This window comes from Rhinopithecus bieti, unplaced genomic scaffold (genome assembly GCF_001698545.2).
Source record: "Rhinopithecus bieti isolate Rb0 unplaced genomic scaffold, ASM169854v2 scaffold_47952, whole genome shotgun sequence".
Classification (NCBI taxonomy): Eukaryota; Metazoa; Chordata; class Mammalia; order Primates; family Cercopithecidae; genus Rhinopithecus; species Rhinopithecus bieti.
Window position 1 is genome coordinate 1,634,959 of NW_016820098.1, and position 21,569 is coordinate 1,656,527.

General features: G+C 43.0%; 1 protein-coding gene across 6 annotated transcripts in view; it reads left to right on the forward strand.

Annotated features, from left to right (window-relative positions):
• The window catches only part of NCALD (neurocalcin delta), a 476,133-nt gene that overhangs the window by 394,531 nt on the left and 60,033 nt on the right, over window positions 1-21,569 (forward strand). Inside the window, exon 1 of one of the 6 annotated variants that reach the window (XR_001882852.1) lies at window positions 13,514-13,539. The exons of the other annotated variants lie outside the window; for them this stretch is intronic. The gene's annotated coding sequence lies outside the window, so the exon portion shown is untranslated. Of the gene's footprint in view, window positions 1-13,513; window positions 13,540-21,569 lie in introns of those variants that run through there. 6 annotated transcript variants of the gene reach the window in all.

Genomic DNA, 21,569 nt, shown 5'->3' on the forward strand with positions numbered 1-21,569 from the left:
CCCGCGGCGGGGGCTCCAGAGCCGGCCGGGCCGACCCTGCGGGAGCGGCCTCCCCGGACCGTGGGGGTCCTGGAGGGCACGGGGGACGCGAGGGGCGCCGGCAGGGCGAGGGGTCGCTCGGGCCCCGCACCCCTTGAGGCTCCGCGCCGCCGAGGCGCCCCCAGGCCGGACTGCATCTCCTTCCTCCCGCAGGGCAAGCCCGACCTGAACACGGCGCTACCCGTGCGCCAGACGGCGTCCATCTTCAAGCAGCCAGTGACCAAGATTACCAACCACCCCAGCAACAAGGTCAAGAGCGACCCACAGAAGGCGGTGGACCAGCCGCGCCAGGTGAGCTCAACCATAGCGACCCCGGCCTTCCCGGCCAACTTGTTCACTTTGGTGGGTGGACGTTTGGAATAAGATCATACGTGGAGCGGATGGAATCGAGCGCAGGAGTTCCAGGCTAGCCCGGGCTACGTGACGAAGCAAAAAAAAGTAAAAAAATTAGCTGGACGTGGTGGTGCGCGCCTGTGGTCCCAGCTTCTTGGGAGGCTGAGGTGGGAGGATTGCTTGAGCCCAGGAGGCTGAGGCTGCGGTAGTTATGATCACACCACTGTGCTCCAGCCTGAGGGATAGAGCAAGTCTTGCTCTGTCACCCGGGCTGGAGTGCAGTGGCCGGATCTCAGCTCACTGCAAGCTCCGCCTCCCAGGTTTACGCCATTCTCCTGCCTCACCCTCCCAAGTAGCTGGGACTACAGGCCACCTCACCCGGCTAGTTTTTTGAATTTTTTTAGTAGAGATGGGGTTTCACTGTGTTAGCCAGGATGGTCTCGATCTCCTGACCTCGTGATCTGCCCGTCTCGGCCTCCCAAAGTGCTGGGATTACAGGCTTGAGCCACCGCGCCCGGCCCCAAAATATCTTAAATCATACGTTATCTCACAGAACAAGAAGTCCAGAGGTAGAGTGTTTCCAGGATTAGCTAATTCTGTGGTTTAATGATGCCATCAAGAGTCCATAATTCCACTCTGCTAATCTCAGTTTTTGGTTGACTCACCCACCTCAGAGTGAGATACATTGGCTGCATCAGCTCCAGGCATGTCATCCTCACCACACCACATACTAGACGTAGAAAGAGACTATCCCTTCCTTGTGTCTTAAGATCTAAGAAGACCTTCTTGGAACCCCACCCATACCCTTGCAGACTTACTTGTCTTATTGGCCAAAATTGGATCCCAAGTCCCTTCCCAAGCCAGTCCGTGGTAAGATAAAGTTATTGTAACTGCCTTATGCTAATCAAGATCTATTCTCTGGGGGCTGGGGATCTTTTCATCTTCCCTAAAAACATGACATTGTAGAGGGTGTAAAATACCTGAACGAAATCAATCTTTTGTTTACAGGAAAGTGAAGAGAAATGGTTGTGGGTAACAACCAGTAGTGTCATATATTGTCTCTACAGGTCCAGTTCCTAATTCTACCTCCAGAATTCACACTGGCCTTTGTCCAGGTTCTCAGTATCTCCCATCTAGGCTCTTGATTCCTTCTCTATATCCTTGTCCCACCCATCTGATCTTCCCTTCATCTACCACTCAGCCCTTTATACAATTCAAGCCTGATTATACCATTTCTTAACTTAAAGACTCTCAAGACTCAATTCAGATGCAACCACCTCTTTGAAGGTGCCCTGGATGTTTTATTTATGTCTCTTTTATAGTCCTGTTGAGAGACAGTCATGCATCTGAATTATTTGTATATTTTCTGTGCCTCCCACTATCTTTCCTGTTCAATATGGTACCATTGGCCACATGTGGCTACTGAGCACAGGAAATTGAGCATTGAAATTCAAATTGGGATGGGTTGTAAGAATAAAATGCATGTTGAATTTCAGAGATTTAGAACAAAAAAAGAGGATTGTACAATATTTCATTAGTGGCTTTTAAAATTGTTACATGTTGAAATTCCATTTTGGTTAAATTAAGTTTTCTTCTTAATTTTCAATGTAGTGACTAGAATATTTCAAATTACATACATCATTTGACATTTGTAGCTCACATGATATTGCTGAGCACTAGATTGCTAGCTCTTGCAGAGCAGGGCTGTACCTTATTTATCCATTATTTATCACACCAGCTTTCTTTTCCCACCTCAGGGTCCATTAGCGTTGGAACCTAGTCCAAACAGTTTACTTGGTGAAAATAAAGCGTAAGAAAACTCAATTTGAGGATGAAAGAGCACATGATAATTTCATGTTATTTGACCACCACTCCTGGATTTCTGATACATAGATTATCTTTTGTGTGTTCCTACTCATCTAAGCTTTTAACATTTGCCGGGTTTGGAAATCACTCTTTGTTGTGGTTACTTCAGGGCACTAAGTTGTTATGGACTAATCCAAGTTGAAGAAAGAGAGAAACTAGAATTTAATTATTTTGATCAGGTTTGTTTTCTCTGTTAGTTTTATTCTTCTGCTTAGATGTCCCTCAACAAATTATATTTTACATGTTTAAGGTAGTGGCAGTGTCTCCATGACTATAACCTCTAGAATATTTTAGTTATTTTTACAGTTATTAGGAATAAAGAAGCAGATGTAAATTATGATTTCTATTCAACTTCATTGAATTATAGCTGGAAGTTGCATTTTTATGGATGAATTATATATATTTTACTGTTTATTGTATTCTTAGCAAGGATCATTTAGAAGACCAAGAAAATGACCATATTATACAAAATATTTAAGAGAAAACCTGTTTCTCATGGCATAATGAAATCAGAAACTTTAAAATATATATTTAGTGAGCAGAAGTGATGGAATTAAGTTTTATATTTACAGTAGCCAAAACATGCCATTGTTTGGGTGAAATAATCTTTTTCTGGAAATGTCTGATAAATTTATACTTCTAACTTGGAAATAAATAATATTCATGGTCATAAACCATGTGCTGAAGAATACAGCAGGATTATGTGGTTATCATCTGGTCAAAGGGCCTGACAGCCTTTGAAAGCTGAGTCGTGTCTGACCCCCACCTTTGGGGCGGGCTGTCTCCACGAATGAGCACAAATCATTGTGGAGTCCATTATTTTTCAGTGGGACTACTTAATAAGTGCTTTTTGCCAGGTTTTGTGAAGATGATTGCTTCCTTTGTCTTTGATCCTTTCTCAGTCACTGAGGAAAGTTCTGCTCCAGTGACATGTGGCTGCCAGGAAGCCGGGGTAGAATTCTGGGTCTTCCCCTTTCATGGAGATGTTATCCCTGGACAGCTGGGGCGATTCATTACTCCTCTCCTCCCTCCTTCACCTCCTCCCTGCCCTCCTCCCTCCTCCTGTCCTCCTTTCCTTCCTTCCTTCCTTCCTTCTTCCTTCCTTCCTTCAGCTTCTTCTCTTCCTTCCTTCACATGGCAAAATAAACATAATCAAAAAATTTACCATTTTAACATAATTTGGGGCATAAAATTCAGTGGCATTAAGTATATTCACAATGTTGTATAACTGTCACCATTACCCATTTCCAGAACTTTTTTATTCCGTAGAGAAACTATGTACCTATGAAACACTAACTCTCCAGTCATCTCCTTCCCCATACCCCGACACCCGTCCCTGGTAATCTCTGTTCTACTTTCCGTTTCTAAGAATTTGCCCATTCTAGGTACCTCATGTAAGTGGAAACATGCAGTATTTGTCCTGCCATGTCTCGCTTCTTTCATGTAGTGTAGTATCTTCAAGGTTCACCCATGTTGTGGCATGTGTCAGAGCTTCATTTTTTAAGGCCGAATAATATTCCATTGTATGTATATGCCGCATTTGTTTATCCATTCATCTGTTGATGAACTTTTGGGTTGTTTCTACCTTTGAGCTATGTGTGGTTTATAATAGTGATATAAAAGGTGATGGCACTGGTCATTTCTGCACTTGGGTGTATTTCTAATGGAAAGGAGAAATCCAGCTGTTATTGTACCTAAAACCTTTTAAGTGATGTACCCTAAAAACGAGTGTGATTTCCTTGCTGAAAAAGAGAGCCACTCTGCAGAAGGCGTGTCATCAGAGGTGGGGACCTCTTTACAGTTCAAATTTCCCAGGGCCAAGTGCAAACATCTCCCAGAGAAGGCAGTCCTGCTCATCACCTGGCAGAAGATGAGGGTAGAGGCTCCTCACTTCCCCCGGACATTCCTAGGCAGGAAGGACTTCAGAGGGTCTAACAGAAAGCTCCAGGCCAAGTGTTGTCTGTTTGCTTTAAAGGGAGAAAAGGGAATTTTTAAAAGGAGAATGAAAGTGTCCTTGTCTCTAGAATTGAAGCAACTTGGAGGAATGAGTGGAGTCTTTGTTGAAGTGAGTGACACTTCTTTTTGGCGTGCCTGCTGCCATTTTATTCCATGTGGTGGTTGAGTATGTTGTAGCCAGAGACCTGGAAATATCCAAATCCTGCTCTGCCAATCGCCCTTCTCTCCTGGGGGTTTCCTTAGGGGCTACAGATATATAGACCTTGGGAAATCAAAGTACTTGTTATCACCAGTTGGACAACCAGGCTGGGCCTTTCCAGTTATCAGGTCAAGAGAATGGTTTGGACTCAAGGCCCAGATGCAGCCTCTTCTACTCTTTTGGTTAAATTCCAGTGTTACTACCTGATATGGTTTGGCTGTGTCCCCACCCAAATCTCATCTTGGATTGTGGTTCCCATAATCCCTATGTGTCATGGGAGGGACCCGGTGGGAGGTGATTTAATCATGAGGGTGGTTACCCTTCATTCTGTTCTCGTGATAGTGAGTGAGTTCTCATGAGATCCGATGGTTTTATAAGGGGCTTTTACCCCTTTTGCTCAGCACTTCTCCTTCCTGCCATCATGTGAGGAAGGGCATGTTTGCTTCCCCTTCTGCCATGATTGTAAGTTTCCTGAGGCCTCCCCAGCCATGCTGAACTGTGAGTCAATTAAACCTCTTTCCTTTGTAGACAACCCAGTCTCAAGTATGTCTTTATTAGCAGCACGAGAACAGATAAGTACACCACCATCCATCTGCTATGCCAGAAGAGGCAGCAGCCCTGTACTACGTGGAAGTAAAAGGGATGAGGAAGAGGGTACTGGGTTTCTGCATATCTCGAGAGCCAGGTGAAAGAGAGAGATAGAGGGAATATATTTGACTTTAACAATCTGTAGTCCTCACCTCTGGCAAATAGTGGACTGGAGGGCTCACCCAGTGATATCAGTGCCTCTTGAAAAGTGACCTGAATAGATGTAGGGGGAAGGGCAGTAGTTTCCTCCTTCCTCTGTATATGCATGGACAGCAAGCTAAGGGTTTTATGAATGTTTCTCTATACAATTTTATATACCATGTACTCATTATTATCCCTACTTTGCAGGTGAGATTACTAAGGCTCCAGGAGTATAAATAGCTAGCCTGTCATACACTTAGTGGAAAAGCAGGGCTCTCACCCAGATCTACTGGACATAGTGGTCTGTGGTTAATTATTCTGTAACAGTGTTCTTGTCAGACTGGGTTCCAGAGGCCCCCAGAACTCTAGCCTCAGTCAGCTGTTATTTTAATCTTATTCAAAAAGCAGAATGGGAATTCTGTGACAGGTCAGTTCCAGGATTAGTTTTTGCTTCTTTGGAGAAGCACTTCTGATCATGGAGACTATCCATTCTGCAGAGCCATTTATGAGGCTTAATTTAGAAACAATTGAAGTGATTATAGCAAAATTGTTTTAAAAGAAAAAGACAAATGGTCTTATTTCAGGATAATGTAATTATGTTAAGGATTTATTTCTAATCCACTGTGGAACCCTGGTTAGAAATAAGTGTTAGAAAGCAAAGCATTGGCTTTAGGAAGTTTTGTTGAAGGAATTTTTCCACAAAATGAAACTCATGAAACTGACAAGATGCTGTTGTGCAATTACATATGGAAAACACACACACACACACACACACACCATGCATACACACACGCTCCAGGGTAAGAAGAGCAAAAGAGACCACACTCATATTTCACAGTGATTATCCTGTGGCACCGGCAAACCTCACACACTCCCTGGCCTTGAGAGAGCCTACCCTGGTTCTGTTCTCCAGATCTGCTTCTCTTCATCCCCATAGTTTTATGATTGTATCAGCACAGAGACTGCATAACATACTGGTTAAGAACAAGAGTTCTGTGGTTATGGCTCTGCATTTTAGTGCTGACTCTACTATTGTTTGCTGTGTGATCTTGGATAACTTACTTAACCTCTCTGTGCTTCATCCTTCATCTGTAAGTAAGACCATCTTCAGAGTGTTGTTATGAGGATTAAATGAGTTAGTGTGTGTAAAGCACTGGTTCATGGGGAGTGCTTTATAGGAATATGCTCAATCACAAAAAACCACGGAGGCCAGCCGAGCCTACCATAGGCAGGGTAGGCGGCAGATGGAGAAAGGCCTCATATTCACGAAGGACCACACTTTTGTCACTCTGTCCACTAAGTTTATATGTCAACTCAGAGTTACACTAGTGAGACTGATGAACGAGCTGACAATCAAGTCACTTAAACTTGGGTCCCTAGACCACAGCACCTAGGGTGCACTGTGAATTAATATTCTTTACGATGCTACAATTTGCTTGTGAGTATTATAATTGTAGTGCATTGAATTTTTACTTGTGTCATAAATCGGCTAAACGTAAATACTTAGAGTAAATCATCATATTTATGAATCTGTTTTTCCTTCCTTTTTAGTAAGCCACGGGGACACAAAAAAAGGCAGGTGGCCAGGCCTCCCTTGAACTCTGGGATCAAATCCAAGCCTTTGGGATATTTTCTGAAAGGAAAATGTCTCATTTCATTACAGGAGGAAGGTCTGAGTCGATGGTGGCAATTCACTCAAATCAGAGCTTTCCTCATTCTGTTATTAGTGTACAATAATCACTTTTCCCGCTGGGTGTGGTGGCTCATGCCTGTAATCCCAGCACTTTGGGAGGCTGAGGCGGCCGGATCACCTGAGGTCAGGAATTCGAGACCAGCCTGGCCAATATGGTGAAAACCCATCTGTACTAAAAATGCAAAAATTAGCCAGGTGTTGTGTTGTGGTGGGTGTTTGTAATCCCAGCTACTCGGGGGGCTGAGGCAGGAGAATCACTTGAACCCAGGAGGGAGAGATTGCAGTGAGCTGAGATTGCACCATTGCACTCCAGCCTGGGCAACAAGAGTGAAACTCCGTCTCAAAAAAAAAAGATCACTTTTCCTCAAGCTCAGTGTAAAAAAGGGACCCTGGAAAGTAGGCTTACAGAGGAGATAATCTGTAGGGAAGGGCAGCTGTGGTTGTTTCCATGGTGTCCCAGTTGGGATGCTTCCAGGTACAAGTCTGAAAAACTCCAACCTTGGCTTGCCACAGAGAAAATTTATTCTCTATCTCACACTACTGAAAGTTATGGGAGAAAGCCCAACTGGTGACTCAATGATATCATCATGACTTTTTCTATCTGTCTTTCTCACAGCCTCAGGGGCACTTCATCCTAAGGCTTTGCAGTCACAAGATGACCATAACAGTTTTAGTCATATCATCAGACTGCAGGAAAAGGCTGTTTCGCTTCCTTGTTTTCCATCTTATTAGCAAGGAGACTCTTTCCCCAAAGGCTTCTAGCAGCTGTCCTTTCCTGATTCATTAGCCTTCCCCTAACCAATTCTTGGCAAAAAGATGCAACCACTATCATTGGCTTAGACCGATCAGATTTTGCCTGCGTCAACAGTGGGAAGGAGGAGAAGATGCCAGAAGGACATCAGGACTCTGTGGGTATGGGGCAGGAAAAGAGCTGCTGGGTGTGGGTCCAACAGACTGTGTGCAATGGGAACTTTCCAAAGCAGAGGTGTCTAAGCTGGATTTCGTGTTGGAACCACTTATACTGGATATCGTAGAGTTGGCTGCTTTGAGGGCAGTGTTGGTGATGGCATAATTGAGATTGGGCCATATCTCTTACTCAGCACATATTTGATTGGAACATCTTTGCCCTAACACCACAAGAATGAGAGGAACAAGTCCAGGTTGTAATTCCATCGGGGTAGCATGGCATCCCAGATATGACATCTTTTTGGTAGAATTTAGTGAAAGATCCAAGTGAGAAATGAACCTTAGCTAACGATAAGGTCATCATTATTACTATTCAAAGATTTATCTATGTAAAATTTATATTTGTCCAGTTAAAGACATAAATATAATATATTATTATGTAATAATTAATAAACACAGCCATTACATTTCAGAGGTGCATGGTGATGATCATTTGGGGTACTGGTTTTGGTTGATGAAAAAACAAGGAAGCTCATTTTGCAAACATTGAAGGAAAATATTTTGCTTCACATTTGAAGACCTGAATTTCAAATCTCATCACAGCAATCTGAATCAACATGAGTGGTTATGAAGCTCTGCCTTGAGTGTGTTCCTGTGTTTCCATCCTGAAGAGGCTGAAGTGAACATGAAATTATGGCACTAACATATATGTATCATAACCTTTGTTGTTGCTATTGCTATTATTAATATTTGCATTACACTAGATAATTTCTGCAACACTTATACATACAGTGCCTCATTTGGTCCATACCTTATAAGGTATTATTGTGCCCATTTTATAGCAGATTAAATGACTTGCCCAGGGTCACCTAACTAGTAAGTGACAGAACAGGAACTCAAATCCAGATCTTGGACCTTGATGTCCGTGTTCATTCCTTACCATTATGAAACTTTATTGCATGTTTTAGCATTTCTGAATTTCATCTTTTCACTGGAGGCCTGAATTCTGGCTCAATGACTTTCTCTCTCCAAGCCTATATTTTAAAATCTGTAACATGGGGTACAATGATAACTAGTGCACAGAATTATTGTGGACGATTCAGTAAGACAGTGGGTCTGAAAGTACTTTGTAAAACTGTACACTATTATACAAATGTAGGTTCATTTCTAGCTGTCTTTCTTTAAATGAGATATGGTGGTGCATAATGATCGAAGCAGGGACTTGGAGTCTGGTGTGCCTGGATTCAAATCTGACCATACCACTTACTGTCTGCCGGATCTTGGATAAATTATTTAATCTCCCTAAATCTTAGTGCCCTCATCTGTGAAGTGAGGTGAGTGATACTCTCTCTTAAACAGTTATTACAGAGATTAAATGAGATAATGTGCTAAAAACATTTAGCATATTGCCAGGCAGGTGACCAGTAATGAAATGAGGGTGAACATTAGGACTGAGTACACTAGGAGGCCCTTGGATGAGTTAGAGACGTATCACATTGCAGGTGATTGTGGTGATGCCAAATAGCAGGACAGAACAGACTTAGGGAAGCAGGGCTCACTCACTGCATTGTGACATCACTTTGTAATTAAGTCTTTTCCCGGAAAAGAATTGTCTTAACCAAGTCCTATCTACAAAAGTTTCTAATTAACTCAAGCCACTCCACAATGCTTGGAAAGACCACCGTGCAGTGTTCTTTGGCTCTAGTACATCTAATTTTGTCTTCAAAGAAAACCTGACACAGTATGAGGGAAGCTGAGAAATGAAAAGAAAATCTTCTTTGGACAGATTTTCTCCACCTACATCTCAGTCATTGCATTTCAAAGCCCGTTTCCACATAATCGAAACTGCTGCTCACCAGGGCGCGATGGCTGGGCACTGAACATCACCCGTCTGGGTTTATGTGTATTTTAAACAATGAGAGATGACAGGCTAAAATGGTAAAGTGGATCTATTATCTAAGGAAAAGCAATTGAGTTATTCTGAATCAATGGTGGAGCATGCGTAATAGATTTGTTGGCTTTTCTCTTTTCTGCAATTACTACATTTTTTGAGAGTTCATAAAATTTTAATTTTTACTGTTTCATCAAGGACGTTCTCACTGAAATGAATAGTCCCCCCCACCCTACCCCCCACAAATGCTTAATGATGACATGAAGATCCAAAGACTAATGCTTCAAAGCCACTGCTTTGATTCCTACGAAGGCACCAGCAGTCTTTCCTCACCATACAATTACTAAATTTTATTTTGGTTATTTAAGTCAGGATTTCTCATCCCAGGTGAGCTGTGAGTGAGGTGTTATCGATCCCTTGGCTTTCCAGGCAGCAAGAATACCTGGATTCCTGGAGTCTTCAGCATTCTCATCCACTTACCAGAGTACTGCATAAATAGTGTCATTTCCTCTGTGTGCCTAGAAGTATAAAGGGCCAAGCAGCACTGTTGTAACAGCCTGCCGACTGTAATAGCTTCCTGCTCCCATGGTGGGGACATGTGGGTAGTAGAAATTCCCACAGGTAGTTTGCCTGACTAAGCTTGGTCTTGACAATGAAGATATATGGTAGATAAACTAGCAGTGAAACTGGATCTCTGCACAGCTTGAAAATCAGACCCTAAGATTTTAAAAACTTGATAGAAAGAAGCTTTAAACAAAAAAAATGAAAACTCATTTGAAGATCTGCCAGCACTATGTGTCTTGCTAGAGACGGAAACTTCTCAGTTACTTTGGAACTGTTTCTTTGACTATGATAACCACCCAAGTGAACTTTGAATTACACACACGTAAGGATTTGGTTCTGTTTGGAACTGGAGATGTTTAAAATGCTCTAGTTTTAAGAAGCTAAAAATATATTTGCTTTGGGAAGAGGTGGAGGTCAGGGATAGTCTGCTGGGAAGGCAGAGCTGGGATTCCCATCTAGATTGATACAGGTAGACGGTGCTTCCCTGCCTTCAGTAGATGCGCACCAGGGGACTGAGGGGGCTGGACTGGAGTCTTTGGGGAGGATCATGAGGACCCCGAATGCCAAAGATGGTGGGAGCTGAGGAAGGGAGAAAGGGGCGATTAGAGTAGCATGATGGTGGCCCAGGGCCTGAGCCTTGATCTGTCGATCTGTCTTTGGTTCGTTCCACCAACAAATTGTATTCTCCTTGGAAGTCACGTGGACACTTCTCCAAGTCAAGGCTCTATGCTGTTTACATCTCAGTGCCTTCTTAACTTCTCTCAGGCTTAAAGGAGTTCACACACTCTCCAAGCCACCTCTGTGATTTCCTAGCCGACGCCTTGGCCCGAAGGGATCCTTTCCCACTTACTTGGGTTACTCAAATGTTGGGGGTTACTCAGTCCTTTGCTCCATTTGCAATTGGGAGCAGATTTCAGACAAAATTTGGTCACAGGATGCTGTATGCAGAGCCTTGCTGTGTGCTTCATCCTCAGGACACTTTTATAATTCGATTCTGATTATCTGTCCTCATAAATTCATGAAGAGATTGGTTTATTGTCATCCTGTTTCTTCCGGCATCTGTGAATAATGAAAACAGCCTCAGAATTGATAGTGTCACTCACAGTTCAGTGTTATTTGAGGGAGTCCAGGGAATGAAAGACAGGGAAAGTTCAAGAGGAAAGTATCACTTTCCCTTTGTACTCACCTGTCAACATCCCCCTGTGTCCATAAAACCACCTTTACCTTTCTTAATAGGTTGGGTTAAAGGCAAAACCCAACAATTCTAATTGCTGCTTAACCCAATCTCATAGTGAAAAGAAATTCTACCTTTGTTGTAGACTTAAATGTTTCTTGTGTAATGTGTTATTGCCTTAACTAGATTATGCTATTTGAATGTAGATAACACAACTTTTCTATGAAGCAATCACCTCTCTGCTCTACAAGCTGACCAGTCTACCCTGCCATTCCATCCCATATCATGCTTTGGACCTACTGTAATATCCAGGAACACACTGAGTTTTCAGGAAATTCTTGTGAAATAACTCAAAGCGAGATGGAATCTTCCTGAGTAAAGACATTATTCCAAGCCTCTCCCACGTGCTAAAGTGCATAGCTCATGGCTTTTATTCTAGGAATGATATTCATTCTAATTTTTCAATCCTGCTATTTGATCTACTGGGAATAAATTTAAATATTTTCAAATACACTCTTTGATACATATTTAAATATATATTTAAAATCTTGTAAGCCCTGAAAAGGAATGAGATCATATCTTTGCAGGGACATGGATGGAGCTGGAAGCCATCATCCTCAGCAAACTAACATAGGAATAGAAAACCAAACACCACATGTTCTAACTAACAGGTGGGAGCTGAACAATGAGAACACAGGGACACAGGGGAGGGGAAGCAACACACACTGGGGCCTGTCGGGGGGTGGATGGAGGGAGAGCATCAGGACAAATAGCTAATGCATGCAGGGCTTTTATACCCAGGCGATAGGTTGGTAGGTGCAGCAAACCACCATGGCACACAATTACCTACGTAACAAACCTACCTGCACATTCTGTACTGTATCCTAGAACCTAAACTTAAAAAACAAAAAATCCTTCTGATCTAATGAGGATCAGTTTATCAAACTATATACATACTACTGTTAAAATATAGGTTTTAAATTTTATTTTGCTACAAAACAAAATGGATTCAACTCAGATTTGATCACTGGTGTGTTAATTCTAGTATTTTACTGTGCTTCTATGTTCTTTTATTATCACTTCTCTATGAATACAATCAAATTCTGTTTTTGCATACTTTTCTTATAATGGAAAATGCTACTCTTAAATAAGCAATTGACTCAGGATTAGCATGGTGCTCTGTATCATTTTATACATTGTTGGACATCATAATTCATGATGAAGGGAAAGAGAAATACTAGCAAATTTGTGTGCACAGTTATTCGAATGGAATACTTACATATAGCGTCCTTCTTTTATTGCTTTCTTCTTCAATAAAATTATGTGGATGAATTTCCTTTTTCTTTCTTTCTTTTCTTTTTTTTTTGAGACAGAGTCTCACTCTGTTGCCCAGGCTGGAGTGCAGTGGTGCACCACTTCATGGGTTCAAGCAATTTTCCTGCCTCAGCCTCCCAAATAGCTGGGATTACAGGTGCCCCACCACGCCCAGCTAATGTTTTTTTCTTTTGTTTTGTTGTTGTTTTAGTAGAGACAGGGTTTCACTATGTTGGCCAGGCTGGCCTCAGACTCCTGACCTCATGATCCCCCTGCCTTGGCCTCCCAAAGTGCTGGGATTACAGGTGTGAGCCACCGCACCCGGCCCTTTTCATTTTTTTTTCTTGTTTTGAGACAGGCTCTCACTCTGTTGCCCAGGCTGGAGTGCAGTGGTACCATCGTGACTCACTGCAGCCTTGACCTCCTGGACTAAAGCAATTTTCCCACCTCAGCTTCCCACCCCCCGACAGGCCCCAGTGTGTGTTGTTTCCCCTCCCCTGTGTCCCTGTGTTCTCATTGTTCAGCTCCCACCTATTAGTCAGAACATGTGGTGTTTGGTTTTCTATTCCTATGTTAGTTTGCTGAGGATGATGGCTTCCAGCTCCATCCATGTCCCTGCAAAGATGTGATCTCATTCCTTTTCAGGGCTTACAAGATTTTAAATATATATTTAAATATGTATCAAAGAGTGTATTTTAAAATTTACCCAGTTCCTGAGTAACTGGGACCACAGATGCATGCCACCATGCTTGGTTAATTTTTTTTTTTTTTTTTTCGTAGAGATGGGGTCTCCCTATGCTTCTTAGGCTGGTCTTGAACTTCTGGGCTCAAGCAATCTTCCTGCCTCAGCCTCCCGAAATGCTGGGATTATAGGAGTGAGTCACCATACCTAGCCCCTCCTTTTTTTTTTCCTTTCACTATAATAATCATTTTTGTTTCAATACCATCCATAAAGCTGAATTTGACTATAGAAGTAAGTGTATTTGAACCTTTAGCTCTATCTTCAATGAGGAAGGCTTAGGTTGTCAGTCCCGGCCATTTATTACATGACTATATTTGGGCTTCTGATTATGCACTGTGTGTCAGCTGCATAGATTTAAGGTGTTTGCTAGCTATACATGATAAATGCATAGCTGTAAAGTCTCCTCTTCTTAGATCACCTCTATGGACCTGTGTTTACTGACATCATAGCTACTAAGCTGTGTGTACTAATAAGCTTGTCTGTGCTGCAAGATTAAATAGATAAGGCCAGAAGTCACATTATTTGGGAAAAAGCTGAATGTAATTTTCTCTACAATTTCTTTTAATGGAGTTAGCACATCTTGTAATTCAGCAGCATGTGTATTTTTAAGTGATTTACTATGTGTGTACACAGGGATGCAGGATGCAGAATTCCAGGTGCCTCCTCTCCTTGGCCTGGCCTGGCTAGCAGGGAGTAGGATCTACCTGACCTTGCTTCAGCTGTCCCTAGCCTGAGTAGTGACAGTTCAGGAAAATATATAAGCTATAAGCCACTTTAGAATATTTGGGGAATACATTTTTTTACACTGATTCTACCAAGTTGTTTGTTTGCCTTTACAGTATTTGCTGTAATGTAGACTAGAAAAAATAAAGATAGTTCAATAGAAGTGAAATTATCTTATTAGCATTTAGAATGAGCAGGAAAAATCTTAGGTGGTTCCTGCTGGGAAGGGGGATGGATGGGAATGTGTAGTGTGGTATGTGAGTAAACCCAACCAGGCACACACAGACAGCTTTAGGTAGAAGGTGGTTTGCCTATTGGCACACAGAACCTGTCTCATAGAGATGTGGGGAGACTTTGTTGGTTTTTTTGTCTGTCTGTTTGGGTTTTTTAAAATCACTTTGTGGATACATGTTCATCTTTCCTCTCTTTAGATTAAGCTTCCATTTTCATTTTCTCTTAACAAGACATGGAAATGGTAACCAGAGAGTAAATAGCTAAACAGGAAAGCTTTTTCTTAAGCACACAAATATACACACATCGTCTCTGAGTCTCTGCTCTGTTTCATGAGATACCCTGTGGAGCGGAAGGAATGCAAAGATCTGTGTTCTCCTCCACTTTCGGTACTTATGGGCTATACCTATAAAACCTTGGGCAAACCTTTAATTCTTCACCCTCCACTTTGTTAATGTTGGGATAATTAATCTTCCCTCTTCCTTTCTCATGATATTTCAAGGATCTACTGAAATAGTGTATGTGAAAGTCCTGTGGATTCATGCAAGAAGGGACTGGCCTTTATTTCAGTCTGTAGCACTGGGCAGCTGGTCTAGTGCCTGCACATACTTTCAGTTCAGCAGATATTAGTGGTAAGGATGAGTGTTTAAAAGAGACCCTGTACATGATTCTAAAGGCTGTATCCTCTGCTAATTTAAATCTTTTATAATCTGTATGGTGAGATTAGGAGTAGAGGGAACAGGGGTCAAATTACAATTGAGACAAAATTGGGTTTTAATAATTTCTTTATTCAGGCAATAGATTTTTGTTAAGCAACTGTTACTTGCTAGGCCTTGTTCTAGGCACTGGGGTTAGAGTAGTGAACAAAACAGGCCCAAATCAGTGGCCTCATGAAGCCTGCATTTTAGCAGGGTGTATTAGTCAGGGTTCTCTAGAGGGACAGAACTAATAGGATAGATGTATATATGATGGGGAGTTTATTAGGAGAATTGACTCACACAATCACAAGGTGAAGTCCCACAGTAGGCTGTCTGCAAGCTGAGGAACAAAGAAGCCAATCAAAGGCCTAAAACCTCAGAAGTAGTGAAGCTGATAGTGCACCCTTCAGTCTGTGGCTGAAGGCCCGAGAGCCCCTGGCAAGTCACTAGTGTAAGTCCAAGAGTCCAAAAGCTGAAGACCTTGGAGTCTGATGTTCCAGGGCAGTAAGCATCCAGCAGGGGAGAAAGATGGAGGCCAGAAGACTCGGCAAGCCTAGTCCTTCCAACTTCTGCCTGCTTTATTCTAACCAGGCTGGAGGCTGATTAGATGGTGCCCACCTAGATTGAGGGTGGGTCTGCCTCTCCCAGTCCACTGACTCAAATGTTAATCTTTGGTAACACCATTACAGGCACACCCAGAAATGATACTTTGCATCCTTCAATCCAATCAAATTGACACTCAATATTAACCATCACACAAGGGAAGATAGACACTAAACTAAATAAAACTGACAGTATATTAGAATTACAAGTGTTAAGGCAACCCAAAATGCAGAAAAGGAGGATCAGGTATTATTTTTTAAACTAGGGGGTAAGAGAGGGCACTGCTGAGAAGGGGAGATTGGGGTGGACCTGAAGGAGGTCGTGAGTAGGTAAAGAGCTATGAGGACATGGTGGGGAGAATTGGAGCCACAGGCATGTGAGGGGAGGCATCCAAACTATGAGGATATAGGGGGTGATATACAAGCCATGAAGATATGAGAGGATCCTGGAGCCATGAGAATATGGGGGTTGGAGACATTGAAGCCATGAAGATATGGGAGCAGGAGGGCATTTGAGGCAGAGAGAACGGCATGTGTACCCTAAGTGGGGGGATAATGCCAGGCATGTTTGAAGAAAGAGACCAGTGAAACTAAAGTGGAGAGAGGTAACTTGAAATAGAAGGACATAGAGTCAGAGAGACAAGAATGATGATGATGATGAAGATGATGGTGATGGAGACACTGTTGAGTGCTTACTTTGCCAGGTTCTGTTGTGTTATCTCACATGAGCCACACTAAAACATCAGTTGAGGAAACTGATGCACAGGGAAGTATGAGTTCCTCAGGGTCACACAACCACGAAGTCTTGAAGCCAGGACTGGCACTCAGGGTCCTCTGATGCCAACAGCCCTGTCCTTAACCATCATGCCTTATCATGTCTCCTGTATAAGCAAGCCAACCCCAGACAGATAGCGTTTTTTGGTGTTCCGTGTTCTGGGTGACTTTTCTTTTTTTTTTTTTTTTTTTTTTTTTTGAGATGGAGTTTCCCTCTTGTCACCCAGGCTAGAGTGCAGTGGCACAATCTCAGCTCACTGCAACTTCCGCCTCCCAGGTTCAAGCGATTCTCCTGCCTCAGCCTCCCGAGTAACTGGGACTACAGGCACCTGCCACCACGCCCAGCTCCTTTTTGTATTTTTAGTAGAGACAGGGTTTTGCCATGTTGGGCAGGCTAGTCTTGAACTCTTGACCTCAGGTGATCCACCTGCCTTGGCCTCCCAAAGTGCTGGGATTACAGGCATGAGCCACTGTGCCCAGCTGGGTGACTTTATCTTATTTTTAGTCAGCTTTGTAGTGAGCATACTATCACCAAAAAAGTCCCCTGAGACTACTCTCAGTTTCCTAGGAAAAACAAAACATAAGGAGAAAACCTATACCAGTACCTTTGGTGATAAACTTTGGACCTAGATAAAGAAAGTCTCAGTTTCTCAGATACAGAAAGAAGACTCACTGAAAAGATGACCGCAGACAGTAGCTTTGGAAAGGTACGATCTTTCATTATTACCAACTGAATGATTGCCAGGAATACTTGCCAGCTACCTTGCTATTCACCTAACACCAATATTTATGAATAGTTCAGCTGCCCTCTGCTTCATGGAATTCTTAAAAATGACAAAAGCAATGCAACACCATCTACAGTCAATATGAAATAGGGGCAACAGAATGGAGCCATCGTTTCTTGAGCATCTGCCACATGCCAGCGCCTTTCTCAGTGCTCCAGAGGGAAGCACAACAAAACTCCATTGGTGCACTCAGGGCTCCCTGGGGAGAGGGAGGACACCGAATGGAAGTGACTGTCTCCACCCGAACACCAAGGAGGACTCCAAGCAGAAGGAGGGAGTCAGAATTTTAATGTTAGCTACTGGGAAACACATCCATGTTTACAAAAAGTTTTGTATTTATTCTCCCACGAGCTTCCTTCATAGGGCTGGAGAGGCAATAAAAACACTTGTCAAGGTCAAGGTAGGGTGAGGAGTTTGGTGATTCCAATCAGGTTGGGGTGCGGCCTTGAGAGGCCCTGAGGACGAGGCTACGGGGTTTGGCATTTAATCTGTCATCAGTAGGGAACCGTGGAAGATTTTTGAGAAAGGACGTGACTTGAACAAGTGGGGAGTCTTAAAGAGGCTGAGCAGTTAATATTTTTGAGTTAGGATGGGAGACAGTGAAGACAGTGAAGGCTGGGATTAAGAAATGGTAGCAGTGACAGGAAATGAAGTTGAGAGCAGCACAGGCAACACAGACCCTGTCTCCACACAAAGTAGAAGAAAATTATAGCCATGTGTGGTGGTGCATGCCGGTTGTCCCAGCTATTCAGGAGGTGACACTGGTGAGCCATGATGGTGCCACTGCCCTCCAGCCTGGGTGACAGAGTGAGGCCCTGCCTCAAAAAAAAAAAAAAAAAAAAAAAGAAGTGTTGAGAGACAAGAATTTCCTTATGGCTGTATTTTTTTTTTCTTATGACAAACGAAAGTTGTTTTGTGTTTTTTAAAAATTAGTTTATTCTTCTTTCTTGTCTGTCCTACATTCTTGTGAAAAGCTGATTTTAAACACAGCAATAAAACAACTGAGAATCATTTTTTCCCCTGGGTAAGAAAGAATTGATTCACTCAATCAGTCAATATGTGTATTTGTTACTCCTCAGTGGCATCCAATTTGCTCTGAAAATATAATTCTTGTCCAGCCAGAGCCTGGGAATGGGTAATGAGTTGCCCTTAACAGCACTAAGACCTTTCCAGAGTTGGATGGCCATTTGTTGTGGGGCTTCTCTGAGTCTGCTCTTATTCTGCCCAGACCCCACTTGGTTTGGTCTGTTTAGTGATTGATGGGCCTTGAAAACCCCAGAGGTTCTTACCTCTTTGGAGTCTCTTTCCTCCCTGAACTCTGAGCCATAGCTGCCATTTCCACTCGCCGCTGGGTATCCTGCTGGCTGGGCCTGGGAAGTGGTCTTTTTGTTGGACGTGGCCAGGTTTAACTCTGTGCCTTTACGACAGCACTCGGAGCCTACAGGACGATGTGGAAACACCAGCAGGTGTAGTTAGAGCATCTCCACACCTGCTGTATAAATAGGGGAAATACATACTTTTTAGCACAGTAATTGGCATGCAGTAGGAACACAGATAGGAATTCCCTTCCTTTCCTGTCCCTGCAGTTTGGTTGCTGGGACACGAATACACTAGAGAAGAACTTTGAGAGGTGTTGTGACCACTCTTTAGACATAGAATGGACCACTATCCAAAATTTAGTTCAGATATCAAGATTGATGATGCTATACATACACTAAAGGGATATGAACAGGTTTTCTACTTACATAATGGGGGCTTAGAGCAGGACAAGCCTACCAAGCTAGTCCCAAAATGGCTTGAGAGAAGAGGAAAAGAGACAGCTTGGGGTTTTCATTGCAGTTAGGGGGTACATACAGAATGAGGGTTCCTGCATGTGAACAGGGGCTTGCCTGGCTTGAGTCTCCCACTGCTGTCAAGGAGGGAGCACCTTTACTTATCAGCTAGCCCGGATGTGTGGGGCACAAGGGGGAAGAGGGATGGGTGATGCTCAAAAGCTGTGAGCAGTCAAGCATCAAAAAATTGAGTCGGATTTTTTATTACAAAAGGCCTGATGTTAGAACAGAATTGAATGGAAGTGAGAATCAAGGGTGACTCAGAAGGAAGCAGAAGGAGCCTCACTCCTCACCTCAGACATAATATCAGCCTCCACTGGCTACAGCATAGATCAATATAATCCCGATGCAAATGGAATCCTTAGACTGTGGAAATACAATCACATGGCCTCCATTCAGCCATGAACACAAGGGAATCTGAAGGAGAGGATAATATGCTGAGTTATGTGGATTACTAGAGTTAGCAAATAAAAATGCGGAATGTTCAGTTAAATTTTAACTTCAGATAAACCACAAACAATTTTTTTTGTATAAGTATGCCCATCAACATTCGGGACATACTTAAAAAAGTATTCATTGTTTATCTGAAGTTCAAATTTAACTGGATATCCTGCATTTTTATATGACAACTTTAGTGAGCCCTTAAAAGCCCTGCAGACCTGAGAGGGAAGGCTGGGGAAGAGAAGAGGATGGTAGAACATTTTTGTCTTTAGGTAGCACAGAGCACCTTGCTGTCACCCTCTCGGGACACACCCATCTTTGTCCTGAGGATGCTGTTGGGTGCTGCTTTTTCTACAGGCTTGGTAAAGCAGTAGGAGCAAAGCTTCCTTTAATACAGATTCTTATTTAGCTGGCAAGGTTAGCCAGAGGACTGGTTGCTTGTAACTTTTCATGCTCTTTTCTCTCTCGTCGGTTTAATAGGTCAGCTGCCTGTGCTGGTAATCACAGACATGACTAAGTGGTTTTGTTTATTACCTGATTTATATTGTCTTCAGTCTTTGTTACTTCCTATCCTCCCTTCAATCTGTCATTTTATCCTGCTTTCCACCCCAACGTCCATCCTCCCGTCTACCTTTTCTCCCTTCCTTGCTTCTTTTCTTCCTTTTGTTTTCCTTCCTCTTGTTCTTCTTCCCTTCCTTCAATGGCTTTGGGGGCACCTCCTAATTTCTAATCTGCAACAGTTGTTCTACATCCTCTTTTATCCAGAATTAGTATTTTCTAGCTGCTTTGGACCCATTCAGCGCAAACTCACAATGCAGATAATCTAATCAATGCAGATTCTGCTTAAGGAACATCATAGTAATGACACAGATTTCTTTACCAAGACTCAGAATGGGGTTAGAAAACACTGTGGATTTTGTTGTTGTTGTTGTTGTTGTTGTTGTTTTTGCCTTATTTGTTGGCCTGGAATTTGAAGAAGTGTGGTGTAGTTCTTACCACCAAGCATTGATTACTGCAGCAGGAGTTCCTTGAATGAATGGCCTGGGTCCTTTAGGGAATATATCCCTTGCAACTAGAGTTGTGTCCAACAAGGAAGAGGTGCCTGCATTTATCCAGAAAAGCAAAAAACCTGAAGGTGGGATGCTGGGGCCACAGCAGAATAAAAAGGTTGTCAATGGCAACAAATTGTCAATTTGTCAGTGACAACAAATGCTTATTGAGTATCTGTCAGGAATGGTGTTAGGTGCCAGAGATACAATATGAAACAAGACAGAATCCCCCTACAATGGAGTTTAGCGTCTGGCAGGAGAAGTAGATTGTAAGCATATAACTGTGCAAATAATTCCAACTGTAGTAAATGCTATTCCTAAACACAAGATGTGATTGGAGCAAGTCATGTTCCGGGTAGTCAGAGAAGGCCTCCCCGAGGAGGACATGCTCAGTGAGATCTGCAGGGTGAGTGTGTAGGAATTAGGGTAATGAAGACGTTTAGAAAATGGGAGAGGCTGAGTTGGAAAGGAAGGCATTTCAGTCCTGAGAATGGCTGCCGGATGAAGAACAGATCTGATGGAGCAGCGGCAGAGGCCACAAGAGCAGCTACAGGCAGTGATCCAATCAACTCCTCCCTGCTCCTGGGGCACTGCTAACATAAGGGAGCCCTGGGGCTCCTCCTGGAGAGGGCCCTCAACAGAGTCAAGCATCACACAGTTGCTGTGACTGATGAGTGACACTCAAGCAGGGCTCATGGGATCTGTATACAGAGCCACAGCCTCCTCAGCCCCAGGAAAAAAGACCAGAAAACAAAACGAAACAAAAAAACCAGCATTCTGCTCACCTTTGACTACTTCTCTAATGGGTCTTTGCTTAATTTCAGGTTAGAATAAGGACTTCCATGCAGGAAAACCCTCAGTGGGGGGCTGGCGGTCCCCTCTGGGTGCACATCCACAGACGTCTTTCAGCCCTGGCTAGCAATCTGAGGAGGGGAGTCGGGCTGGAAGCCAGCAGTGGTTCTCTTTCATTCTTGCTTGCTTGTATCGCTTTCGTGCTCTTGTTCTTTCTTTCTTTTTTTTTTTTTTTT